This window comes from Lissotriton vulgaris, chromosome 4_1, assembly GCF_964263255.1.
Source record: "Lissotriton vulgaris chromosome 4_1, aLisVul1.2, whole genome shotgun sequence".
NCBI classification, from domain to species: domain Eukaryota; kingdom Metazoa; phylum Chordata; class Amphibia; order Caudata; family Salamandridae; genus Lissotriton; species Lissotriton vulgaris.
In genome coordinates this window covers 140,992,751-141,019,153 of record NC_141691.1, presented here as the reverse complement: position 1 = coordinate 141,019,153, position 26,403 = coordinate 140,992,751, and the positions used below count along the sequence as shown (strand labels likewise).

The 26,403-nt window shown below is 46.5% G+C and overlaps 1 protein-coding gene across 1 annotated transcript in view; it reads left to right on the top strand.

Annotated features, from left to right (window-relative positions):
• The window catches only part of ABCB7 (ATP binding cassette subfamily B member 7), a 796,257-nt gene that overhangs the window by 130,608 nt on the left and 639,246 nt on the right, over positions 1-26,403 (top strand). The gene's annotated exons all lie outside the window — the stretch shown is intronic.

The following is a 26,403-nucleotide window of genomic DNA, read 5'->3' as shown; positions in this document are numbered from 1 at the left end:
ATGAGCAAAGTCAGCTTAGATCTATTATGCAGTTTAGATGGACGCTTCAAGCACTCCAAAATGAAAGTGTGCCATGGCATTACTTGAATTGCAATGATTTGTTCCTGCCTTTTATTTTAACACGTAAACAACAACTGATGGCCATGAATGATGCGACCTACATAATGCCGTATTTAGAAAAATTAGAACAACTCACATTTACAATAGCTGAAACGCCATATGCATGGTGTTATTTAACTGCCTATCTTGACATTTCAATTCACAGCTTGCATGAAACATTTCCCTCTTGGCAGATATGAACCACTTGGAAGCAGTTTCATTCACAAATTATGGTCACTTCCCTTTATATATCGTTGTGAACTTACTAATAAGGACGTTTTATTACCAGAGAAAAATGTGACTCTTCTGTCGGACTTTTACTTATTTGTAAACCGGTTAAAATTCAGGGTGCATGTAATACTTCAGCACCTAATTTAGCTTGTTATTTGAAAGGCATTCCGGTTCCCGCAATTCTCCCTTTAATTATGGTGCTCTCTAATGGGAGTTATCTCATGCTTAGCAATCAAGACTGTTGCGGAATGCAGGGTGGAGTCCTGTATATTTTATCAGTTTCCAAGTTAGTCACTTGTTGCAACAATGTCTTGTTTCACCCTCCACATGGGATTGTAGCTAGCTCATTGTGGCCTTCCAGGATATGTGATGTAAGGATCAGAGCTGCTGACTTTGGAGCTGGAGAATGGGGTTCAAGTCTCAACATAGGAACAATATTCTGTTATTCTTGCCAAATCACGTAATCTCCCCGTGCACATTAAAATGACTGTCTCCTCATGTAATGTAACTGATTATTACTAAGTTCCTGCTCTATAAAACTGGAAAACAAACCTATACATTACACAAGGACATTTAATTTTTAAGTCTGGCTAGATCGCTTATTTGCTGCCTCTTCACCCACCTGTATTGATTTCATTGTCCTTCCCTTCCTGCTATACAGAAAAGCGTTGTAACGTGGCCATATCGTTTCTTTTGTGACTTTTTGCCATGATGAACAGCAGATGTCCCACTATACCACATGGCTAAATGGCATTCACATTGGCAACACAAATTGCTCTTTCATTGCCGAGACCTATTGGCTTTGCCAATGTTCATTTTCATTTTGTTTAATCACTCGTCTAGAGTGTGCATGTCTTTCTGCAGTCTCCCTCCTTTTTCTATTCTTCTATGTTTGTTTGGGACCCCCAAACCCGCTCCCTCCATCTTGTTCTCTCTGTTACTTAACCTCTTGGATGCTAATGACAAGGGTAACTCGTCATGCACTTTCCATTGATTTCAATGGAAATTGGAGGAGAATAAAAAATATTGCCTTAGCACTAAAGGGGTTAACACCCCCACATCCCTCTCCTCTGTTGCTTTGCTCTCGTCCTTCCTATGTGTCTCTTTGCCCCCCTTCCAACCTGCCCGCCCTCCATGTTGCATCACCTTCCATTTCAACACTCACGACCTTCCTTGGTGTTGCTTTTCTCCGCTTCCATCCCTTTGTTTTGCTTCCCCTCTCCTCTCTGTTACTTCCCCATTCGCCCAACTTTTTATTTTGTTTCGTTTTAATAATCTAACTTGGATTGGTAAACAAAATGAAAAAAAAAAACACTTGCATCATTTTTAGGCGTGCTCCTGAAGCAAAACGAAAAATGATGGTGGATGGTGCTGTAGACTATTTTATTTTTGGTTTGAGCCTGGACAGGGCGTGCTCTGCAAGGCATGCTGTATAGCGTATGGACTTGAAGCTCCGCCAACTCTGTCCATATTTTTCATTGGCTTGTTTCCTTTCTAAATGCTGGCTTCTGATTTGGTAATCGGTTTGTTAGTCACTCCTTATTACTACCTCGTCTTCATTTGTAACCTCCCATGGGGACTTGCCCTTTTACTTCTTTTACATGGTCTGTGTTATTTAGTGCCTAGGCACTATTTTCTAAGGGAGTTTTGTCCTACTGCGGGTACAGCGTGCTTTACAACAACTTTCAGCACGCCATGCATGCTTTCACTTTCCAATCAGCCGGGACAATGGCGGCCTCTTCTTTGCAATGCAATGTCTCGCATTTAGGAGAGTTTGAGCTATTGGCATTGTGAATGACAATAGCTGAAACTCTCGCAAATGTGGGACCTATTGCTTGGCAAATATTCATTTTTTTGGGTTGTTTCCAAGCGCCCCTTGCCCCACTTTCACTTAATAGAGGCCATTCCCCTTTGTTTAGACGAGTCTCGTCTAAAGAAAGGAGCGCTGCTGCCATCAAAACGAAAGCGCTGTTTGGGGCACTTTTACAAAAAAAGCATTTATTTTTCAAACAAATCTTTTTTGGGTAAAATGCCCCATACTGCGCTTTCATTTTAATTACAGCCACGCCCATTTCTTTATACACAGCTCGTCTAAAGAAAGGGGCATGCCTCTATTCACGTGCAAGTGTGGCATGGGGCGCTTGGTAACAAAAAATATTTTCTATTCAATAGGGCTCGCATTTGTGAGAATTTAAGTTATTGACATTTGCAATACCAATAGCTCCAAAGTCTCGTAAATGCAAGAACTATTGCATTACAAATGCTTGTTCTGAAAGCCATGCTGCATAGCATATCTGTAGCTGTGCAGCATGGTTAAAACCAATGGCGAACCCAATAGGTCCAAAAGGCGGTATACAGACAAAATATCGAATCAAAAATATATAATGGGCACTAATATCGAAGTGAAAGTATAGAATGGACAAAATATCGAGTGGACAGAATATAGTCAATAAAAATATCGAATTTAAGGTAATTTAATATCGATTTTCATAAATCTAGAAAGTCAAAACATCGAATATCGAATTTATATTTGTAGGACGTGCATATCAACCTGCAGAAGTATCCTGATGCCTGCGAAGGGGGAGTGCTGGAATATCTGGGGCCATTGGAGGAGCCAGATTTTCAGTTTCGTCTGGATTTCAAGGAATTAGCTGGTGGCTCTGTGGTAGGGCAGATGTTTCCAGGCTTTGGGGCAGATGTAGGAGAAAGCGTATTCCCCCTATATTTTAGCTTGACCGTGCCCTCATTCTCTGTGATGGGACCATAAATCTGCCACTGAAAACTATCCTGTTAATAGTTCCTACCCACCTAGAATTGTGCATATTGGGGAAATTTGAGGTTTCGCTTTTAGTTTGGCAGCATATTTTTGTCTGGCTTGCCTAGGGATTAGAGTGTGCTGTTCCTACTTACATACATTATTGAAAAGACACCCTGCATTACTTATGGAAATACCCAACATTATCAACTCTTTGCTGCTCTGCAGAGTTCCTTTACTGCAATACGATTTTATAATGGACACACATGCGCCTTGAGTCCAAATGCCAGTCAGACAAGACCTCAGCCAATTTTCTTATAAAGAATGAGCTTGTAACATACACTGGCAATGCCAATTGGATTGTAAATGAAAGTACCTCTTCCAGCCATTGATGGATTTAAACATTCAATGAGACATCATCCTTGCACTTATTCACCCACCGCTGACTCCTTGCATTCACCCACTAACACAACCACAATAAAACACACAACACGCTCAATAACATATGCAACATAAATTAACCCCTTTGTGCTCATGACGGATCCACAGCATCATGAGCCACGGTTGGCGTGTGCTCATGACTGCGTGGTTCCGTCATGCTGCGACAGCTCTGCCCTTGCAGCACTAATTCCCCGCCTGTGCGGGCTAATGAGAGGGCGTGGTCATAACGGAACCACGCTGTCATGAGCACACGCCGCCCATGACTCATGACCGAGTGGTTCGGTCATGAACACGTAAGCGCCGCGCTCACTATATATATATATTTTTTTTTTCACTGAAAAAACCATAGGTTTCACACCAGTTATAGTTAGGAATTAGCATTTAAAAAACCTAATATATTCACTGAAAAAACCATAGGTTTCACACCAGCTATAGTTAACTGGAAATTTTACTGTCATAAAACCATTGAAATTCCACGTTATAGTTAGTTGGACTCACTATAACTTACGCGTGCAATGCACTGCTGATGACGTCACATATTACATCACTCATGACATGGTCAGTGACATCACTCATGACATCACTGATGACACCATCCATGGTACGCTCCCCGGTGCACTCGCCGGTGCTCGTACCGGGCGCTCCCCCCCGCGCAAATCGAAAAAAAATATGGCCCCCACATCAAACCTAGGAGGTCAGAGGGGGTCTACTCTGCCCCCTTATGGTCATTTCCCCCTTTGTTTTTGCCACCTCTTGTGTCTCGATTTTACCGAGACACAAGATGGCGGCCGCTCCGGACTGTTTCGAATGTTTACAAACACCCGAGAGCCAATCAGCTTTCCGTGCGCAAGTCGCGTGGCGCGCCCGGTGCGCTCCCCGGAGCGCGTACCGGGGCGCTGCCATAGATATATATATTTTAGAACCTAAATTACTCAAAAACCACTGGAGCACATATCTTGAGACATAGCAAAGGCACATCGGGCTACCAGTCCCTACAATTTTGCCAAGTTTGATGCAAATCCATTCAGCCGTTCGGGCTAAAAGTGAGTTCGACCGCCCTATGGAAATTAACATGGGGAAAACACGTTTTTGGGACCCCCCTTTTATCTCGGCCCCCGCTTGACGAATCCCCCCCCACACTTTCAGGGAAGGACCGGAGCTCCGCGAGGCAAATTTGAGGAAATTTTCAGGCAGATTCGTCAACCGACGCCAAAGTTATTCACAATAGAACTTTGAGATTTTGCATTGAAAAAAATCCTAACTATAACTACCCGACCGCCAGTAGGATATATATATATATATATATATATATATATATATATATATATATATATATATATATATATATATATATAAAAATACAAAGAGTAGATGGATCGAAATGAAAGGGAACCAATACAATAAGAAAATGGATCGTTCAAGGACTGGCACATGAGCCCTGGCATGAAGCACATTAGTTTTCAGGTGAATGTAAACGTGATTAGATGAATATGGTTACTCAAAGGGCAAGAGAGACCGTGGTTGAAGTGGGCTGACTTATTCCTTCCATGACGGTATACAGCTTGGGGCAATAAGACTGTAAATTACACTCATACAGACCAGTGGCAGAAATAGGCTGAACTAAAAGCTCCTCTAAGTATGTGTGTACATACTAAAGCCCCACTAGGTGTGTGAGTGTGGAGGGACGGATGGACGGATGGATAGATCGATATCTGAATTCTTACTGTACAAATCCTTTAATTTTAGGGTTTGTCAAAGGCGGTAATGTTGACCAAAATCACTTCCCACAGCGGGAATCTGTGGAATTTCATGTAGAAAAATACAGGTCTGCAGACTTTAACATTGTGCAGTAATAATCTATCCTTAAAGGAAAAAGGGGCCATCTGAATTTATCTGAACTTTTCATAATAGCCTGATTAGACATCTAGCCTCTGAAATACCTTTACCCACCCGGATGGGATACCAGGTCCTCCCAGGCCTTTTGTCCATTACTCCCTCCTTCTGCCCTACCCTCAATAAGAGTCTGAGACCTAGCATTCAGCAATTCACTGTTGAGCCTCAAGCCTCGCCTTTTGGCTTCCAGGATGGTTGCACCCTCCTCCAGGTGTAGCTCTTTCAAACAGACATTAACCAATACTGTGCACCGGATTGTCCTGTGCCACAGTACTTCTACCTGCTGAGAGGAGGGGGCGGTTGCGTATGCCAGCCTGTCCCGGGACCGATTGGCCAGCTCTTCACCATCCCCCCCTCACTTTTTCCCCTTCCATGTCATGCTGCCTGTACGTTCCGGAGCCCTTGGGCACATAAACTGCAGTCCCACAGGAGCCGGCTTGGCCTCCCTGGCCTGCCCTCTTCTTAATGATTCATTAAGGTATAACCACATTTCACCATAACCCATTCAAATGTACTGTATTGACCAGAGGTTTTCCTACAAGGAAACCATCAGATACACTGTAATTAAATTGCAAATATGTAAAAAATAAAATGTCTCAAAATAATATTTTTTCCTTGTAAGAGAGCATAATAAGGATTACGTTAGTGCAAGTCTTCTATTCTTTCGGTTTGAGTCAATCACCAACACCCTTACCTACTGTGGTAATAGGGGATATTCAATGTAATTTCGGTACCTGACCAGAGGCTCTAGCACAGGCTAATAACAATCTACCATTAAAAGCCTATTGCATTTAACCGAGCTTTTCGCAGTATGTGAGTCAGGCCTATGTCTCTGTCGCAACTTTTCATAATAAACAGATCAGGCCTAGAGTCTGACATGTTTTCCAAGTGAACTGATATAGGCGATAGCCTTTACCATTGGCTTGTCTTCGTAACCAACACAAACCTACCTGCTGAACTGTGCATAACCTGATAACCATTGTGCATGCAGTCACAAAATTACAGTCGGAAAAACGATACCTAACCTCTCTCCAAAGGGCCGAACTATGGTTAGCACAGAGAAAGTCTTTTACCGCTAGGTTGGTCAGAGGGGGTGATGAATGCCAGACCCCTTCCCTGCTACAATAATCTGTGACTGTCCGTGTAACTAAATGCCTCTCTGCAGGCTTTTATACAGAGTAATAACACTCCATGCTTAAATGCACAAACGCTTTCCACAAGAAATATGCCCGGCCTTCTCCCTGTAGCATAAATTTTCATTGTAGCCATATCAGGGCCATGTAGCCTGGATCACTGGTTTGACACCAAAACCAACTGAGCATAAGATTTCCCACAAGGTAACAGCTACAGTCCAAGCAATCTTTGCAGTTAAATAGCGTGACCAACAGTCTGTACATTTCACGGACCGTCCGTAATTTGGACCTCACGTCCGTTGTCCACAAGACTCCCTTTTACGGACGCCTTTTGTCCTTAATTATGGCCATTACAGGGAGCAGCACTGCTCCCCTGTGAGCAGCCTTAGCCCCCTTGATGGGGGCCGCCTCGTACTCCCCTGAGCCCATCGCAGCCCCACCCCGCCCATTGTCATTCTGTATGTATACAGAATGACAATGGGGCAGTCTGGGTTCTTAAAGCATGTGGTGGCCTCCTCCTGCCTCAGTGTACAGCAGGGAATTCTTTCAGATGGATAAAAGGTGAAATGCCCATGCTGCAACGTGAGAATACAGTTTATATAAAGAAACCTGTGAAACAAGTTAAAAAGAACGGGTTTTATTTCTTTCACGGTCTCGTCATTTTAGAACTGGCATATTTTCAATATAATATTCAACAAAGCCATGGTTGCTGTGTTTTTTTATTTTAAGCAACTAACAGTCATTGACAAAGCCAATAGTCCTGGCTTGTTGTTGGTGTGATGATACTTGCTGCATTATATATCTGGATGCAATGACAGAAACAACATAATACCAGTCTGGCGGAACACTATGCTAAGCAAAGATTTTTAGCCTCGGTTTTTTAAGCCACGCCCTTAATCACATCGAACACCCCCTTTGGAGAGACCCCCTCAGTTTTTTTTACCCCACTTGAAACCCTGGAAACAACACCATGTCACAGTCCCCTCATGTCCTGGCACTGTGCATCATGCATGACACATAACTTCTAAGTTTTCAGATTGCCTATGTGCAGTGGCATAGTGAACCCTCCCCCACCCTACCCCTTGCTTTGGGAACTACAGCGAGGTGAAGTTCTTGATGGGCCTCTTTTGTCTGCAACTCTGCAGACAAAGGCTCCGCTCATAATGTGAAAAGGTGGGTGAGTAAATAAGTTTAGGAATGTGTGAATGGCTGGATAGATCAGTGAAAAGATGAATGAAAGTGTGAATGGATAGATAATAATGTTTGTATGTATTTATTTTTATAAAGCGCACATATCACCATTCGGTCTCATAGCGCTGACAGAGGGTTAGGGAGATGCAGAAAGGAAGGGGTATTACGCCATTGCCTTGAATAGTAGGCAATGACGTATTGAGAAAGAAAGAAAAAGGATGATGGATGAGTGAGTAGAAGGATGGATGGCGAGTGAGTAGAAGGATGGATGGATGAGTGAGCAGAAGGATGGATGAGAGAAAAGGTAAATAGATAGATGTATGGGTAGACGGGTAGATGGATTGGTAAGAGTGGATGGGTGTATGGATGGATGGATGAGTGAAACGATAGATGATGGGCAAGTGACTGGGTGGATTGATGAGTGAAATGATGGATGGATTGATGGATTAATGAATTGATAAGTGAAAAGGGTGAATGGACGAATGGATGAGTAAAAGGGTGGAGGTAAGGATTGATGAGTGAGTGAAAGGGGGTAGATGGACAAAAGGATGGATAGATGAGTGAAGAAGTGAAAGGGTGGATGGATGAGAGACCAGATGGATACATGAGTGAAAGGATAGACGAGTAATAGGGTCAATTGATGGATTCATGAATGGATGAGTAGTTGAGTGGGTGGGTGGAAGGATGGATAAGTGAAAGGGGGATGGAGAGAGAAAGTGTGGATGAATGACTGAAAGGGTGAATGGGTGGAAGTAGAAGTGCCTGGATGGATGGATGAGTAAGTGAAAGGATGGTTGGATGGCTGGATGGGTGAAAGGGTAAATGGCTGGATGGATGAGTGAATAGAAGGATGGGTAGAAGACTGGATGGATAATTGCATGGATGGATGAATAAAAGGGTGGATGGAGGGATGGATGAGTGAAATGATGGATGGATGGAAGGATACATGGTGGATAGGTTTGCAAATGGTTAAATAGGTTTGTATATAGATGGGCACACAGATGGAAGGACAGAATGAATGGTGAAAGACGGAATAATAGATAATAGAATTATTACACCTTGTAGCACCCAATATCTTAAGTAACATGTCCTATACATTGACTTTCATGCGAGTCATTGTCTCTATATAATGTGTGTGTGATGTAACACTTCAACACCCTGCCCTTCATTCTTGGGATGAGTAACACTATAAAAGAAATTAAATACACATGAGGGACGGTCTATGTGAAGATGAGGGGCACCATTGGAGGGTGGTAGCAAGGCAGGTCTGGCCGGACCGGGCATCGGGTGTTTCCCTGGGAGGCTGGAAGGGGAGGGGGTTTATTACACATACCCTGCAGGATTTCGCAATTTCGCAGTTTGTCGCGAAATCGGCACTTTTGTAAAAATGCCACGATTTTGACAAAAGTGCCCGCGAAATCGGCACTTATGTAGAAATCGGGCCATTTTTACGAAAGCCGCTATATCCTTCCCCCAGGATATAGCGGCATGGATTAGCAAATTTAGCGGCACAAAAATGGAAATTTAGCGGCACAAATCTAGAAATTTATCGGCAATTTTGCGGCATTTTATTTGGCCATTTTTCCTACAACAAACACAGATATCTTAGCTTCATGTTGTTAAATAACAAAAAAAACGATGTATATTTGGTTTATTTACAATGTAGACACTTTGTGTCCCTCGAAAAGCAAAAGAATGCCCGCAAGATCTCAGAGATCCACAACAGCTTCAACGCCACGACCGCCCCAACAAACACTGAGACCTCTGCCCCCACGACCACCACCAGCACCAACCGCATACTCGCCTGGACCAACATCAATGACAACGACACCATCACGATCACGATCATGAACACCATCCACTCCGGATCTCCGTCAGACACATGCCCACACCACATCTTCAAGAAAGCCAGCACAGCCATCACACCCCATCTCCAGAAAGTCATCGACATCTCCTTCGAGACAGCAACCTTTCCGGAGAGCTGGAAGCACGCCGAGATCCACGCCTTACTCAAGAAATCCAAGGCGGACCCCAAGGACCTCAAGAACTTCTTCCCATCTCCCTGCTCCCGTTCCCGGTGAAGGTCATCGAGAAGACCGTCAACAAACAACTGACCTGCTACCTCGAGGAGAACAGCATTCTGGACCCTTCTCGGTCTGGGTTCCACAGCAACCACAGCACTGAAACTGTCCCTCATCGCCGCCACCGATGACGTCAAGACACTACTAGACAACGGAGAAACAGCGGCCCTCATCCTCCTGGACCTGTCAGCCCCCTTCGACACGGTCTGCCACCGCACACTACGAACACGCCTCTACGACGCTGGGATCCTAGAGAAGGCCCTGGCGTGGACCTCCTCCTTCCTCTCTGGCAGAACACAGAACAACCGCCTACCCCCCTTCCGCTCCGAAGCCACCAAGATCATCTGCGGCATACCCCCAAGATCATCTGCGGCATACCCCAGGGCTCATCCCTCAGCCCTACGCTGTTTAACATCTACATGGCACCACTCGCCTACGTCGCCAGACTGCACAACCTCAACATCATCTTCTACGCCGATGACACCCAGCTGATCCTCTCCCTCGCCAAGCACCCCCACACAGCCAAAACCAACCTACACGAAGGAATGAAGGCCGTCGCCGAATGGATGAGGAACAGCCGACTGAAGCTGAACTCTGACAAGAAGGAGGTCCTCATCCATGGATCCACCCCATCGGCCTGGGACGACTACTGATGGCCGACCGCACTAGGAACAGCTCCATCACCCACCGACCAATCAATCAATCAATCAGTGACACTTATAGAGCGCGCTACATACCCGTAGGGTCTCAAGGCGCTGGGGGGGGGAGGTGGGGGAGCCGCTACTGCTCGAACAGCCAGGTCTTCAGCTTCTTCCTGAAGGAGAGGTGGTCTTGGGTCAGGCGCAGGTCGGGAGGGAGGGAGTTCCAGGTCTTGGCGGCCAGGTAGGAGAAGGACCTTCCTCCTGTAGTCGCTCTTCGGATGCGGGGGACGGCGGCGAGGGCGTGGTTGGCTGATCGGAGGTGGCGTTTGGGAGCGTAGAAGTTGACTCGGCTGTTGAGGTAGCTCGGGCCTTGGTCGTGTAGGGCTTTGTGTGCGTGGGTGAGGAGGCGGAAGGTGATTCTTTTGTTGACGGGGAGCCAGTGAAGGTCTCTCAGATGTCCGGAGATGTGGCTGGTTCGTGGGATGTCGAGGATGAGTCTGGCTGAGGCGTTCTGGATCCGCTGGAGTCTCTTCTGGAGCTTGGCGGTGGTACCGGCGTAGAGGGCGTTGCCGTAGTCCAGTCGGCTGGTGACGAGGGCCTGGGTGATGGTCTTCCTGGTCTCGGTGGGGATCCACCAGAAGATCTTCCGTAGCATGCGAAGGATGTTGAAGCATGCCGAGGAGACGTTGTTGACTTGCCTGGTCATGGAGAGGGAGGAGTCCAGGGTGAAGCCCAGGTTTCGTGCATGGTCTGTCGGTTTGGGTGCGGTGCCCAGGGCGGGATGCCACCAGGAGTCGTCCCAGGCGGAGGGAGAGGAGCCCAGGATGAGGACCTCCGTCTTGTCCGAGTTCAGTTTCAGGCGGCTGGTCGTCATCCACTCGGCTACCTCTTTCATCCCTTCGTGTAGGTTGGCTCTGGCGGCGGCGGGGTCGTTGGTCAGGGAGAGGATCAGCTGGGTGTCGTCGGCGTAGGAGATTATGCTGAGGTTGTGTTTGCGTACGATGGCCGCGAGGGGGCTCATGTAGACGTTGAAGAGGGTGGGGCTCAGAGATGATCCTTGGGGGACGCCGCAGATGACTTCGGTGGCCTCTGACTTGTACGGTGGTAGGCGGACTCTCTGTGTTCTTCCGTCGAGGAAGGAGATGATCCATTCCAGTGCCTTGTCCTGGATTCCGACGTTGCTGAGGCGCCGTACTAGGGTGCGGTGGCAGACCGTGTCGAATGCCGCGGAGAGGTCTAGTAGGATGAGGGCCGCTGTTTCTCCGTTGTCCATCAGGGCTCGGATGTCATCGGTGGCGGCGATGAGGGCGGTCTCAGTGCTGTGGTTGGCTCGGAAGCCTGACTGTGAGGGGTCGAGGGATCCGTTCGTCTCGAGGAAAGCGGCCATCTGCTTGTTGACGGTTTTCTCGATGACTTTGGCTGGAAACGGGAGGAGCGAGATGGGGCGGTAATTCTTGAGGTCGGTGGGGTCCGCTGTTGGTTTCTTGAGTAGAGCGCTGAGTTCGGCGTGTTTCCAGCTCTCAGGGAAGGTGGCGGTGTCGAAGGATGTGTTGATGATGTCTCGCAGGTGGGGTGCGATGATAGCGTCGGCCTTGTTGAAGACGTGGTGAGGGCAGGGGTCGGTCGGTGATCCGGAGTGGATGGAGTTCATCGTGCGGATGGTGTCTTCGGTGCTGATCGGGGTCCAGGCGTGGAGGGTGGTGGTGGGGGGTGGTTGTTCGGTCATGGTGTGCGTTGGTTGGTTGTTGAAGCTGTTGTGTATGTCCGCGATCTTGTTGTGGAAGTATGAAGCGAGGGAGTTGCAGAGGTCTTGCGATTGGGTGATGTCGTTGTTTCCTGCGCTGGGGTTGGAAAGCTCTTTCACGATGTTGAAGAGTTCCTTGCAGTTGTGTGCGTTGTTGTCCAACCGGTCCTTGAATGCTGTTTTCTTGGCGGCGCGGATCAGCTGGTGGTGTTTCCGGGTGGCAAGTTTGAAGGAGGTCCTGTTGTCCGGTGTTGGTTCCCTTCTCCAGACTTTCTCGAGGGCTCGGCAGGACCAGGCACGCAACCTGGGGGTCATCCTCGACTCCACCCTCTCCATGACTAAGCAGGTCAATGCTGTCTCTTGCTCCTGTTTCAACACCCTCTGCATGCTTCGCAGGATCTACAAGTGGATCCCCATGTGCTGCTCATGTGTCGCGAGGGGTCCCACAAGCGGCGCCACACCCAGCGCGCACCTGCGCCTCCGCACGCAAGTGCTCAGACATCACAGGAGCCCCCTCAAGAAAAGGGAGAGTCCGACGGAAGCAGAGACACCAGGGCATGGACATGGCTACTCCAAGAATGCACCACAGGCCCGGGAGTGACAGCCGTTTCCTGGCCATCGGCCCCATCAAAGCAAGGAAGGGAGATTTCTTCCCAGGAGAAACTGTTGGCTCTTATCCTAACCCTGCCGAGGCTATCCGTGCCACTTCCTCCCAATATACATTTAAAGCTGGGCAGGTATACAGCATGTGTAAGATAGCAGCAGATTGGCATCTACACTTAAGGCATCTGATTTTATCCGAATTTACATTTGCACCCCACCTCGTTAATCGGTCCGGTGTATAATTGCAGGAGGATCTGTCTCTCAGTTACTGTTTTTTTCTGTACTTAAATTTCTTATTTCACTTCTCTATCACCTGGTTTAGGGCTCAACCTACCTGGTTTTCTACTTTTGCGTGCACCTTCTTTTTGTTCTTGAGTAAGCCAGGATTGTTTGATTTTACTATAATTATATATATAAGATATTTACTCCTAAGGGCTTTGTTATATTGTTATAGCTTGGATAGGGACTTGTTTTGATGATGCGAACTGACATAGCACAGAACCTTGGGGGTAGAGGGGTTGTGAAGGTTCTCTGTTTCCAAAAGTAACGACGAAACAAAACAAGCACTTGCAAAGCAAAACGGCTGCCAGCCAACACCAGACCTTTTGGCTGTGTCAAAAGTTTTTTTTTTATTTGACGGTAGTGATCAATAGGAGTCTTGGTCCACGGTACACTCATTTTAGATACCCATTAGATAGTTCACCTCTATATTCATACAACAAAATGAAATGAAGATGCTTCAATTCCAGTCCTATACCCTAGAAGGCTCAGAAACGCTATTGTGACATCCAGCCCACAGCCCAGAAACCTGTGGGATTATAAGGAAAGAAATGATTAGCCGGAGTGAGAACAAAGAAGCTGTGGACCACAAGCGTAAGTGTCTACCCATAGAACCATACATAAATACAATAAATCCTTCTGACCACTACCTTCCCTCATCATTCACTCACCCAATGTTCACATTGGTGTGCGAAAGTATTCTTTATGGGAAGACATTTCTGAAATGCAGATCAAGGATGAGGGAGAAGGAATATGCCTGGAAATGTTTTCTGAAATCTGTGATTCGTAGACTTCCACATATTTTTGGGAGGAATGTTTAAGGGTTCCATTCCGAGTTTAACCTATTTGGACGGTAAAATACAATCCTGGTGTCTGCTCCTCCCGTACCAGATATTTCACCAGGTAATTACTCATCAGGAAACAGGATGAAAATGGGGAACCACCAGGGGAATTGTGTGAGCTGATACTGATTGATACCCAGAGAAATTCTACATTTCGCAATAAGCCACGTATTTTCCACTTGGATCTGCTCCACTTTGGAAATTACTGATATCTGTGCTAGTGCAAATATCAGGTGTGAAATTGCCAATGCAGAACGACCGCAGGTCCTAACAGAACACTTCAGTTCTGTGTTCCTGCTGGAAGTGAAGTAGTGTAATGTACAGGGATCTGGCACTGCAAAGTTCCTTGTATATCCTGTAGTTTTCAATGAACAATAAGAGCGACCTCACTTGTATTCAGGTGTGGTTCACCATTGTCTGGTGACTAATACCTGCTGGAGCGAGATACGAGTTTTGAATAGTCTAAGGTAGCAAGCTGCGGGCATTCTGAAAAACTGTGAAGTGCACAATTCTCTCAACCTAAAATAAACGTATTTTGACTAGTACTTAGGTGGTTTCTGTTTACTTACTTTTATACTATTGATCGACCTCCTCTGACGTGAATGTAAAACTTACCTTTTGACCCGAAGTTTTGTCTCGAATTTTGACCCTTTGTCCTGAATTTTTACAATCACCGTCCTAATTTACACCCATGCCAGTTGGTCCCCCTACAGTGAAAGCACCCAACTTCTGTTCAATCAGATGTCGTCAAGGGACCCAACATATGGGCAAAGGCTACGCCCCTCGCTCGGTAATACTGCTCAATCTACTTTTTCAGTTGATAACGTAAGATTGATTGATGTTCTGTGAAGCCAGACCAAAAGAGGTTAGGAAAAGCAACAGGCGAAGGAAGGCCTGAGCGCAAATCTGACCGCCACCGTCCAGTAATGGGCCTTGAAGCACCGTGTACAGATCCACCTTTGCAGACTTATCAACACAACTTTTGTTTCTGGGGCAGCCTGCTTCCTGTGTCCTCGAGAAAGAAGGAAATTAATGGAACGTCATCCGACATGCCACGCCCCCACGAATGCCGTCATTCATGTTTCTACTTTTCAGCACGAGTTCACTCCTTCAGGCGTTGTCCGGAAGGGCTGCGATGCGACGGGGCTTCCCCATCCATTTTTGGGTCACTACTTATAATGAAAAGGTTTCATTTGAAGCGCACCTTACATTTAATTACATTAAATGCTAATTTTGCTTGGTAATGGCCATGGCATCTCCTAACACGGCTGCTTACATACAGGGGCGGCTGGTGACATTTTAAAGTGGTGGGGCGTAAACTAATTTGCATATTGCACCGCAGCGATTGAGCGCAGCGAGCGAGCCCGAACCACCTTGCATCCATCCATACATCATTCATGCATCCACCCATCTATCCACCCACCCACCATCCATACATCATTCATGCATCCACCCATCCATCCATCATGCATCCACCCATCATGCATGCATGCATCCATACATCATTCATACATCCACCCATACATCCACCCACCCATCCTGCATCCATACATCATTCATGCACCCACCCATCCATCATGCATCCACCCATCATGCATGCATCCACCCATCCATCCATCCATCCACCCACCCACCCTGCATACATCATTCATTCATGCATCCACCCATCCATCATGCATCCACCCATCATGCATGCATGCATGCATCCGTACATCATTCATACATCCACCCATACATCCACCCACCCTGCATCCATACATCATTCATGCACCCACCCATCCATCCATCATGCATCCACCCATCATGCATGCATCCATGCATCCACCCACCCACCCTGCATACATCATTTATTCATGCATCCACCCATCCATCCATTATGCATCCGCCCATCATGTATGCATGCATCCATACATCATTCATGCATCCACCCATCCATCCACCCAACCATCCTGCATCCATACATCATTCATGCACCCACCCATCCACCCATCCATCCATCATGCATCCACCCATCATGCATGCATCCATCCATACATCCTTCATGCATCCACCCATCCACCCACCCATCCTGCATCCATACATCATTCATTCATGCACCCACCCATCCATCCATCCATCCATCCATCCATCATGCATCCACCCATCATGCATGCATCCATGCATCCATCCATCCATACATCATTCATGCATCCATCATGCATCCACCCATCATGCATGCATCCACCCATCCATCCAACCATCCTGCATCCATACATCATTAATTCATGCATCCACCCATCCATCATGCATCCACCCATCCATCATGCATCCACCCATCATGCATGCATCCATCCATACATCATTCATGCATGCATCCACCCACCCACCCATCCATCCATCCACCCTGCATCCATACATCATTCATTCATGCATCCATCCATCCATTCATGCATCCATCCATCCATCATGCATCCACCCATCATGCAAGCATCCATCCATACATCATTCAGGCATCCATCCATCCATCCATCCAACAAGTCCCCCAAAACAACTGACTTAGGGGGACTTGATTTAGTTTTCAGGCACGTAAATAACATTCCTGTAAAGATTGTAAAAACATCTAGAAGTTTGTTCAACTGAACACACTCTAGGACGCTGAATCCATCACACTGAGATTCTGTCACGATAAGGAAGACCCTCCGGCGATTCCAATACAAGAACTTCACGAAGTGTAAACACAGCACACATTACTTCTGCAGTAGTTATTTTTGAAAACATTACGGCAGGATTAAAATAATGGATCTGGTGGCAGAGTAGATAACTTCAAAATGTTTCTGCCGTGTTCCTTTCAGTCACCACAAATGTGTAGAGAGTCACGGCCGGCATGAATCCGGGTGGTACGCGCGAATGGGGGGGGGGGGGGGGGGATGTGGGGGGGTGTATTTAATTACACTTTTACAAACAAATAAACTTACCAGGGTGAGAAATCTCCTCTGCCGGTCCCGCCGCGCATCCCGTCTCCGAGTCCTCTCATGGCAAGTGGCAAATCATGAGACTGGATGTGACTCAAGGGCAGCTACTCACCTGTATCCTGCCTGTTGACAGGGCATGGGGCGGCCATACGTCACCGCCCGTGCCGGATCCTATCTTCAGGCTCCTGTACTACATTAGGCATGCGCAGCATGCCTAATGTAATGTCAATGGAGGGGGGGGCTGAAATTAAGAGCGCCCCTTGCAGATGCGCAGTCGGAGTCTGCTGGACTCCTGCTGCTCTCGCCTGGTGCACGTTTGTAGTGGAATGACCACTGACTGTGCTCATGCGCAGTTGAATCTGTGAAGCAGCTGCCAGCACAGGCAGGAAATGTAAACAGACGAATTTCGTCTGCCGTCTGTTTACATTTCCTGCTGTCCGTGGGCAGTTTTGCTTCTTGAATCTGCCTAGTAGGGCGCTGCCCCGACGCCCCTATGGACCAGCCGCCCCTGCTTACATACTTGTCATTTTCTCATATCTGGGAGGGGGAGCAGCAGCAGGCTGAGGAAACGCAAGAACACCACCAAACTCTAGCCACTTACCCATGACTCCCTTCCAGCAGTATGAACATGTATTGCTAAGAGCAGCTCTGGGCAATTCCAATCCATACATTAAATGTGCTTTGTGGTTGAACTTTGCCCTTGCCTCGAGAGTCAAGCCTAACAGTTTCTGATTCGCACGTGATTGTCTCTAGCATCCAATCAAGACTGGTAAAAAAAAAAACTTGGCAAAACTTTTTTTTAACCCTCTTTTCTGCTGATGTTCTGAAAGAAGATCCCTCACCCAGGATCGGGACCTCTGTAGACTTCATCCTGTCTGAGACTTGGACGACCAGACCCCAAGTAAATCAAATCAAATCAAACAATTTGTAAAGCGTGCTACTCACCCGCAGGGGTTTCAAGGCGAGGCGCTGGGTGGGGCGGGGGGTCGGGGGGGGGGGGGGGGGGGGGGAAGAGAGTCGCTACTGCTCAAACAGCCAGGTCTTGAGAAGTTTCCTGAAGGAGAGATGGTCCAGGGTCAGCCGTAGGTGAGTGAGGAGGGAGTTCCATGTCTTGGCCGCCAGGTAGGAGAAGGATCTTCCTCCGGCGGTGGATCTGCGGATTCGAGGGACAGAAGCGAGGGCGAGACTAGCGGATCGGAGCTGGCGGGTGGGTGTGTAGAATGTGAGGCGGCTGTTGAGGTAATTCGGGCCCATGTCGTGGAGAGCCTTGTGTGCGTGGTTGAGGAGTCTGAACGTGATCCTCTTGCTGACGGGGAGCCAGTGCAGGTCTTTCAGATGGGCGGAAATTTGGCTGTGGCGAGGGATGTCCAGGATGAGTCGTGCAGAAGCGTTCTGTATGCTCTGGAGTCTTTTCTGGAGTTTGGCTGTGGTTCCAGCGTAGAGGGTGTTCCCGTAGTCCAGACGGCTGGTGACGAGGGCCTGGGTGACCGTCTTCCTGGTTTCGGTGGGGATCCATCGGAAGGACTTTCGGAGCATGCGCAGGGTGTTTAAGCAGGAGGACCAGACGGCATTGACTTGCTTGGTCATCGTGAGGAAGGAGTCCAGGATGAAGCCCTGGTTGCGTGTATGGTCCGTTGGCTTGGGTGCGGTGGGTACCCAAGCCAACAGTACTTTGATTAAACCTTGAAGTAGGCTGACGAAAGATACTCCGCTCTGATTGTTGGATCCCGCAGCAACTAATCTCAAGAGTCTTATTTACTCATAGACGTGTTACATTCTACTTCTTCCACATCAAAGTCTTTATTACCTTTTAATGAGGCATTGACTGAACCAATGCTGGAGAAATGGCAGAAGCTTATGTCATCTTCTGCAACCTCTAGTAGATACAAGCCTGCTTCAGGACATTCACTATTTTTATCGATTCATCTTTCACCTGAGAGTTTGGTGGTACAAGCTTCCTGTTCTTCCGAGTTAACCCCTGGGTCTTTTCTGACATCCCCAGCCAAAAAGGAATCTAAAAAATGGAATAGTCGGTGAAGAAAGTGTTTTCCTCTGGTTGCATGGCATTGAGATCAACAAAATCAACTTGTTTGTTGACATGGTACATTCATGCACTGATGGACTCTGCTAAAACAGTGATTCCGAAACTACCTGAGGATGTGCAGGGACACTTTACTGAACTGTTGATAGATGGTCAGGCTGCGACTCAAAAGGTCATTCAGTCGGGGCTGGACCGATTTGGTTCCAAGATCGATGGAGACTTCAGTCGCTACAAGGAGGCCTGAACAACTTAGAGGGGTCTAGTCTCTTACTGAATGTGCAAAATACTCTGATGGATTTGGCTTTTGAAAGGTCAAGACTGTTGGGTGCCAAAGCAGGTTCTGCTTTGGAAAGATTTATGGATAGCAAGGCAATGGCAAGATCTTTGGGCTTTCAATCGCAGCTCAGGGATTACAGGCTTTTTCGGAGGTTCTTGGGTTTTGCAGTAGCTACTTCTTTCGACAAATGCAGCAATAACAGCAACTGCTCAATTCCCTCTATATGAGTTACTAGCAGCCCGCCCCGGCTGCCCGGGAGGATGGGTGTCCCAATTTCTACCACAGTTGAGATCCATTACATTGGATCTGTGGGTGTTAAATATTGTAGGAAAGAGGCACGCCCAACCCTTCCTAGATTATCCCCCTACCCTTTCCTACCCAACAAGGTTTTTATTCTGAAGACCATTCTCTACCACTTCAGCAGGAGGTCCAGTCCCTACTTCTAAAGAGTGCAGTGGAGTTCGTTCCGGGGCAGAAACTGGGTCAAGGATGCTATTCCAGATACTTCCTGATTCCCAAAAAAGATGGACGTTTGTGGCAGATCCTAGACCTCATGATTTTGAACTGTTTCCTCAAGCAGGGAAAGTTCAAAATGCTGACCCTAGCACAGGTGCTTCTTGCACTGGAGAAGGAAGACTGTATGGTCTCAATCGATTTGCAGGGTACGTATTTTCATCTGCTATTGCACAGGAAGTATCTTCGCTTTATGGTGGGGTCTCAACATTTCTAGTTTGCAGTCCTTCCGTTTGGTCTTAATTCCACACCACTTGTCTTAACGAAGGTGATGGTGGGCCTTGCAGCCTCCCCTCATAAGGTGGGTAGTACCAGTATTAGCTTCCTTGGACCAGTGGCTGATCAAAGCCAAGTCTCCAGAGTTGGTGTTGCAGCACTTGCAGTTGTTCAACCTGAGCTTTTCCATCAACAAGACCAAGTCCCACCTAGGGCCCTCTCAGCACACCCTGTTCATAGGGGCAGTACTGGACACTGTAGTGAATTGGGCCTGCCCTTCTCCTCAGAGAATTCGGGATATTCAAGCTATGATTCCGATGTTTTGGAATGGAGCTATGGTTCCAGTCCTGATGGTCTTGCATCTGCTAGGGCTGATAGCCTCCTGAATTCTGTTGGTCACCTATGCATGTTGGCACATGAGGGCCCTCTAGTGGTGTCTCCGCAGGCAGTGGTTTCAGTAAAACGGAGATCTCAAGGAGTCTGTCAAGATCCTTCCAGGGACACTGCAGAGTCTCTTCAGTGTGTCCTGCAATCTGTCTCAAGGGAAGTAGCTTACCCCCTCCAGTGGCCACAGTGATAACGGATGCCTCCACTCTAGGGTCGGGAGCTCAGCTGGCGGATCTGGAAATCAAAGGACTTTGGCCTCCAGAAGAACAATTGTTTCCTATCCATCTGTTGAAATTGCTGGCTGGCTCGCTCATTAAGAAAACACTACCAGGACATATCAGACCTCCTCTCGGACAAGCCGGTTGATCTCTTGTTCATCACAGAGACATGGCTGAATGAATTCTCCAATCCTGTAGTTACAATGGCCATTCGAGAAGGTTAGAAGATGTATAGAGCGAACAGTCCAGTCGGCAGAGGTGTGGGGGAGGGGAAGGGGGGGTGGCAGTTATCTATAGAGATAAGTGGACCTTCCATCCGGGTGAAGCTCTATTGCTGGGAGAGTGTGAAGCCCTTGATTTCAGCATCTGTATTTCTTTACATTTCTCACTGGGAGGCACTCAGGTTTACATACCCCCGGGGCCAGCAGGGGCTTTTCTTAAAACATTGAGGAAGTTATAGTTCCCCCGCACCCTACGGTTCTCCCATTATCTTCTTGTTGGGGATCCGAATATCCACCTAGATCAGGTAGACGCTGGGCATTCCTACAACTTCCAAGATTTACTGAACCTTGCCCAGCTCATTCAGTGGGTTAGCCTACCAACTCATCTTAGTGGTCATATTCTTGACCCCATTTGTTCTAACTTTCTCATTATGGTGGAGAACTCTTTTTTTGCCTTGGTCCGACCATTTCCTGTCCTATTTTACGTGGGTGGCGGATGGCACTAACACATCAGGCTAGACTGGTCAAAGCCCTGCCTCTACTAAAATTGACCCTCTCATCTTCAGTCATACCCTGGCTAGCTCAAGGCCAGCACTTTCTATTGACCTAGAGTGGGGCTTGCTATGTTCACCAGCTGGATCTCGCAAACAGTGGATCTCCTCTCCTCTTCCCCCTTTACAGGCGGTCCATGGATTCACCTTCGAAGCCCTGGTTCACGCCCAAACTCAAAGAACTTAAGCAGCAATGTAAGAAATTGGAGCGATTGTGACGCAAGGATTTTTTGTCCTTTGGCAAAGCTTACGATGAGGAAGACCCAAAAAATTATACTGCTATAGCCCATGTCAAAAATATTCACTACATGGCTCACATTGATCTAGCCAGAAATAACTCTAAAGAAATGTTTTCCACCGTTAAGAGCTTTCTGTCCCCAAAAGTTCAATCTACTTAGCTCCCTTCTCCGATCTTGTTCCGGCCGCGTGGAAACCTGGCAAGATTTTGCCACTGTTCAAAAACCAATGCTAGATCCTCTGAACCCTGTGAGTTATCGCCCCATTTCTCTTTTACCCAATGTGGCGAAAGTCTGTGAAAATGTTGTTAACAAGCAGCTCACTGACATTGTTGAAAGCGCAGGCCTTCTACACCCGTCCCAATCTGGGTTCAGAGCCTCCTACAGCACAGAGTCAGCTGTAGTGGAAGTTTCCGAAGCCATTCGGGAATGCTTGGATTCTGGTGGAAGGACAGCTCTGATTTCGCTGGACCGCTGCATTCGAAACCGTTCCCCATGCTATGCTGCTAGCCCGACTTGCTGATCTAGGTATCTCGGGCACTGCTTAAAGCTGGTTGAAATCCTTCTTAGAGGATCAGTCGCAACAGGTTTGGCACCCCCTGTTTGCTTCCTCTCTGCAGAGGGTGGCTACAGGGGTTCCTCAGGGGTCCTCTTTGAGCCCCCTCCTTTTTAAGATCTATGTTACTCCCTTGGTTCAATTGGCGGAGGATCTGGGGGCCAAAATTATTGCATATGCCTGCATTATTATTGCATATGCCGATGATACCCAGATTTGTCACCTGGGGAAAATCTGAGTGTACCACTTCCTCTGCAAAGAACTATCTGACAGCAGTCTTTAATTGGCTGTCCGCTGCTCAGTTAGAATGTAATGAGGACAAATCTGAAATCCTCCTTTATGGATGTTTTCCCCCTCAGTTTAGGGACTCTCTTTGACCGGCTGATTAGCAGACACCCGCCTCAACGTGGCAACCTGCCAAGAATCTGGGGATCTGGTATGAAGAGAACCTCTCCTTTTCCATGCAGATCAAGAAGCTTGCTGAGAACTGCTTTGGAATCCTTAAATCCCTTAGGAAATTTCTTCCACTCCTCCCTAGAGCAGCTAAAGAAACTGTTACCCGGGCCTTGATTCTTTCGCGTTTACATTATGCCAACGCTTTGTACGTTGGCATACCGGGCTACTTGCTTATCAAACTGCAGATAGTCCAGAATGCGGCGGCCAGGCTCCTGTTTAGCATCCCAATCAGAAGCAGTGTAAGACCACATCTGCGCTCACTCAACTGGCTTCCCGTAACTGAGCGAGTTAAGTTTAAAGCTCTGGTTACAGCACATCGTGCCCTATATGATACGGGCCCAATCTGCCTGTGGAAATACTTTTTGTTCTATACTCCAACCAGACTTCTGCGCTCTGCTTCTTAACTTTTAGCCCATTTTCCTCGCTCGTTTGCAAAGGTTGGGCGGCAGTTCCCTTGCTATTAAGGCCGCTCTGGCTTGGAACTCACTCCCTATTACCTCCGTCGCATCAAGGACCCCTCCTGTTAAAAAAAGAAAGAAAAAAAACCTGAAAAAGTATCTTTTTATTTAATCTATTTCCCTTCCCCCCTTAAGGTCCGCGCCGGAACACTCTCTGGAGAATCTGCGCATGTTACAAGTTCCATTAACATAACATAACATAACAATACTTCTGACTCTAAAGGCCTTCCTCCATTCCATTTGTGGTCAGTCACTGTAGATCTTAACAGACAATACTAACGCAATGTGGTGCATAAACAAACTGGGGTGACCCTGGTCCTGGGCTCCGAATCATCAGATTTGAATCCTAGCAAATCACTCGGCCGTGCGTGCATGTGGACAATCTTTCAGCATTTTTCAGCCTATCACGAGTGGCATCTCCATACGGAATTGATTCTTCGCATTTTCTGTCTTGTGCAGCCTTCATTATCTGATGCAGGGAACACTGGGGGATGTGTTTCAATTGGACTGGGGTCCCCACCTGTTTTATGCGTGTGTCCCCCCCCCCCACACTTGATTCTTTAGGTTCTGAATAAGATTCACCCAGACAGGGACCAAATTGTATCAACAGCCCCAGCCAGGCCGCGAAGGATGTAGTACACAGACCTTCTTCACCTTTCACTATGCCCTCCACTGTGACTCCCTCAAAGGGAAGACCTCCTGTTGCAGTTGCAGGGGTAGAGTCTTCACACCCACCACAAAAGCCTGGACCTACATGCCTGGAGATTGAGAGGGGCAACCCGAGTTCTTTGTCTTTCCCCCCTCATGTGTGATGGATGTTATTTCATCGCCCAGAAGATACTCACCCCAATTCGGTTTATGCTGACAGATGGGCTATATTTGTAAAATGGTGTGGGGACAATTCTATAAACTCCTCAAAGGCCAATTTGTTTGATAATTTACAGTTTGCTCTTTACTTGGTGCAGCAAGACTTTGCAGTTGCGACAGTTAAGGCCTTTTTTCTGCCCTTTCGGCATTCCTTTGTTTACCCGATCAACCGTCTCTGTTTAAGTCTCCCTTACGGTTTAGTATGGGACTTGCTAACAAATGCCCTCCCACTCCATTCATTATGCCTTTGTGGCATCTTACATTGGTTCTTACTTCTCTTATGTGTTCGCTATTCGAACCTTTATTTAGTTGTACTTTAAGATTACTCACTTTGAAGACAATTTTTCATGTGATTATTATGTCTGCTAGATCCGATAGTGAGTTGCAGGCCCTTATTGTTGAGTCCCATTTCACAACTTTCTATGGGGATAAGTTAGTTGTGAGAACCAGGCCTGCTTTGCTGCCAAAGGTGGTTACACCCTCCGCCTAGGCCATTCCATCGCACTTCGTACTTTCTATCGTCCTCCATAACCATCTAAAGAGGAGGAAAGGCTTCATTGATAGGACCCCAAAATGGCTTTTAGCTTTTATGGGGGCGGAACTCGTGAGCTGTCTCGATGATCAGCGGTTTGCTTTTCCTTTTATTTTGCACACCTATCCAAAAGTGCATAAAAGGACCTTATCACAATGGATCTTCCTTTGCATTAAGATCTGCTATGCCATGGCTCACAAAGAACCTTCAGAAGGTATTCAAGGTCATTCCACTAGAGCAAAGCTTTCTACTTTTGCTTTAGCTAGAAGTGTTCCTGTAGTTGACATCTTTCCACACTTTTGTGAAGCATTAATGCTTGGACACTGAAGTGAGGAGGGATGGTCACTTTGCGCATTCTGTTTTGCTAGATATGTTTGTAAAGGCAGGCCGGTACTGACCTCTGAGTACAGGATTGCTTGGGGATTCTATTCAAAAGGTGAGGAATCCACAGGTAAATGTATCCATCAGAAGAACAAGGTACTTACCTTTGGTAATGCTTTTTCTGGTGAATACAGTAATACAGTATCTACCTGCGTATTCCTCACTGACCCACTTCCCTCCCCGTTGCTTTGTCTTCATACATCAAAAAGAAATCTATTTGCTTTGCGGGCATAAATCAAAAAGAAATCTATTTTTACTTTTATGTCTTCTTGCATGTTTATCATATATATCTTCAATCTTCATTAAATATACAGATCTTTCCAGCCTCAAAAGAAATCTATTTCATGTAGTGCCAGTTACATAATATTCATTGTAAAGTTCGAGGCAGCACACCCCAGTTCTGAAATTGGGGAGGCATCCTACTTGCGTCACAAGTCTTGGAATTGATATTTTTAAAGGATGCCTGCTGGTGGTATTTGAAGTGCCAAATTGATCCGCCTTTTATTTTATGAGATATTTGAAGCCACACAAGTTTAGAGTTTGCTGGGTAATTAAACTCTGCACATAGCGTGAGAGGACATTGTTGGTTGGCGAAAATTGGCCAACTGAGAAATTGACAATATCACCAATTTCGGATCTGGAGTGTGCTGCCTTGAACTTCACTATGAATATTATAAAAGTGGCCTGCAATAAATTAATTACTTTTGAGGCTGAAAAGGTTGTGTATTTAATGAAGTTAGAAGAGCAGGAACATTGTTACATCTTTGAAAGCATTAATGTTGGAGGACAAAGTAGAAATGAATTACAACTTGCATTACATTATGGTCTTTAAACATCTGATATCTAAAGAGTTCTTGAAGTCCTTTAATTTTTATGTATTAAGGAGTTAAAAGCAGAGTAATTGATAAGATGCATATGATTAAAACCCGCATCGAGGTCGAAACGCGTCACGCTTAAAGGACTTTTCTGCCAAATAAAACATTTAAAATCACAAGCGATTGGAGGGCTTGTTGTCACACTGGATGAGGAGTGCGTCTGTGCTTGGACGTATGCATGTATGCATGTGTGTATATGTATATATATATATATATATATATATATATATATATATATATATATTATTCAGCTTTTCCCAAGGGAAGGTTTTTCCTCGTGCACTCCCGTGTGTTGAGATCAAAAAAACCACACCGGGTTTAAAGTTGATTAGCAATTTTTCTTTCTTTATTTTCAGCATCCAGCAAAACCTAACGCGTTTCGGTCTCTACGGAGACCTTGCTCACAGGTTAGTATGTTGTGGGAACAGTTTGTATTTAATAAACAAAAGAGAAGAGGGGTAGAACCCAATAAAGTTACGTCACTTCCTGTTTGTACCATAGGTATTTCTGGGACATGTAGTTTTTGTTAATTGACAAAAAGCAGCAAAACGTTGATTTTTATCTATTTAAACAGAAATTAACACAAAAGGGGCGACCCTGTCAGTGTTGGTCATGATTGCATTTTGGACATATTAAATTCATAACATTGCTTAAACAAAATCATATTGGAGCCCTCAAGTGGGCAGACTCTGTGTGCACCAATTTCATTCTTCACATATACTACTGAAAAAACA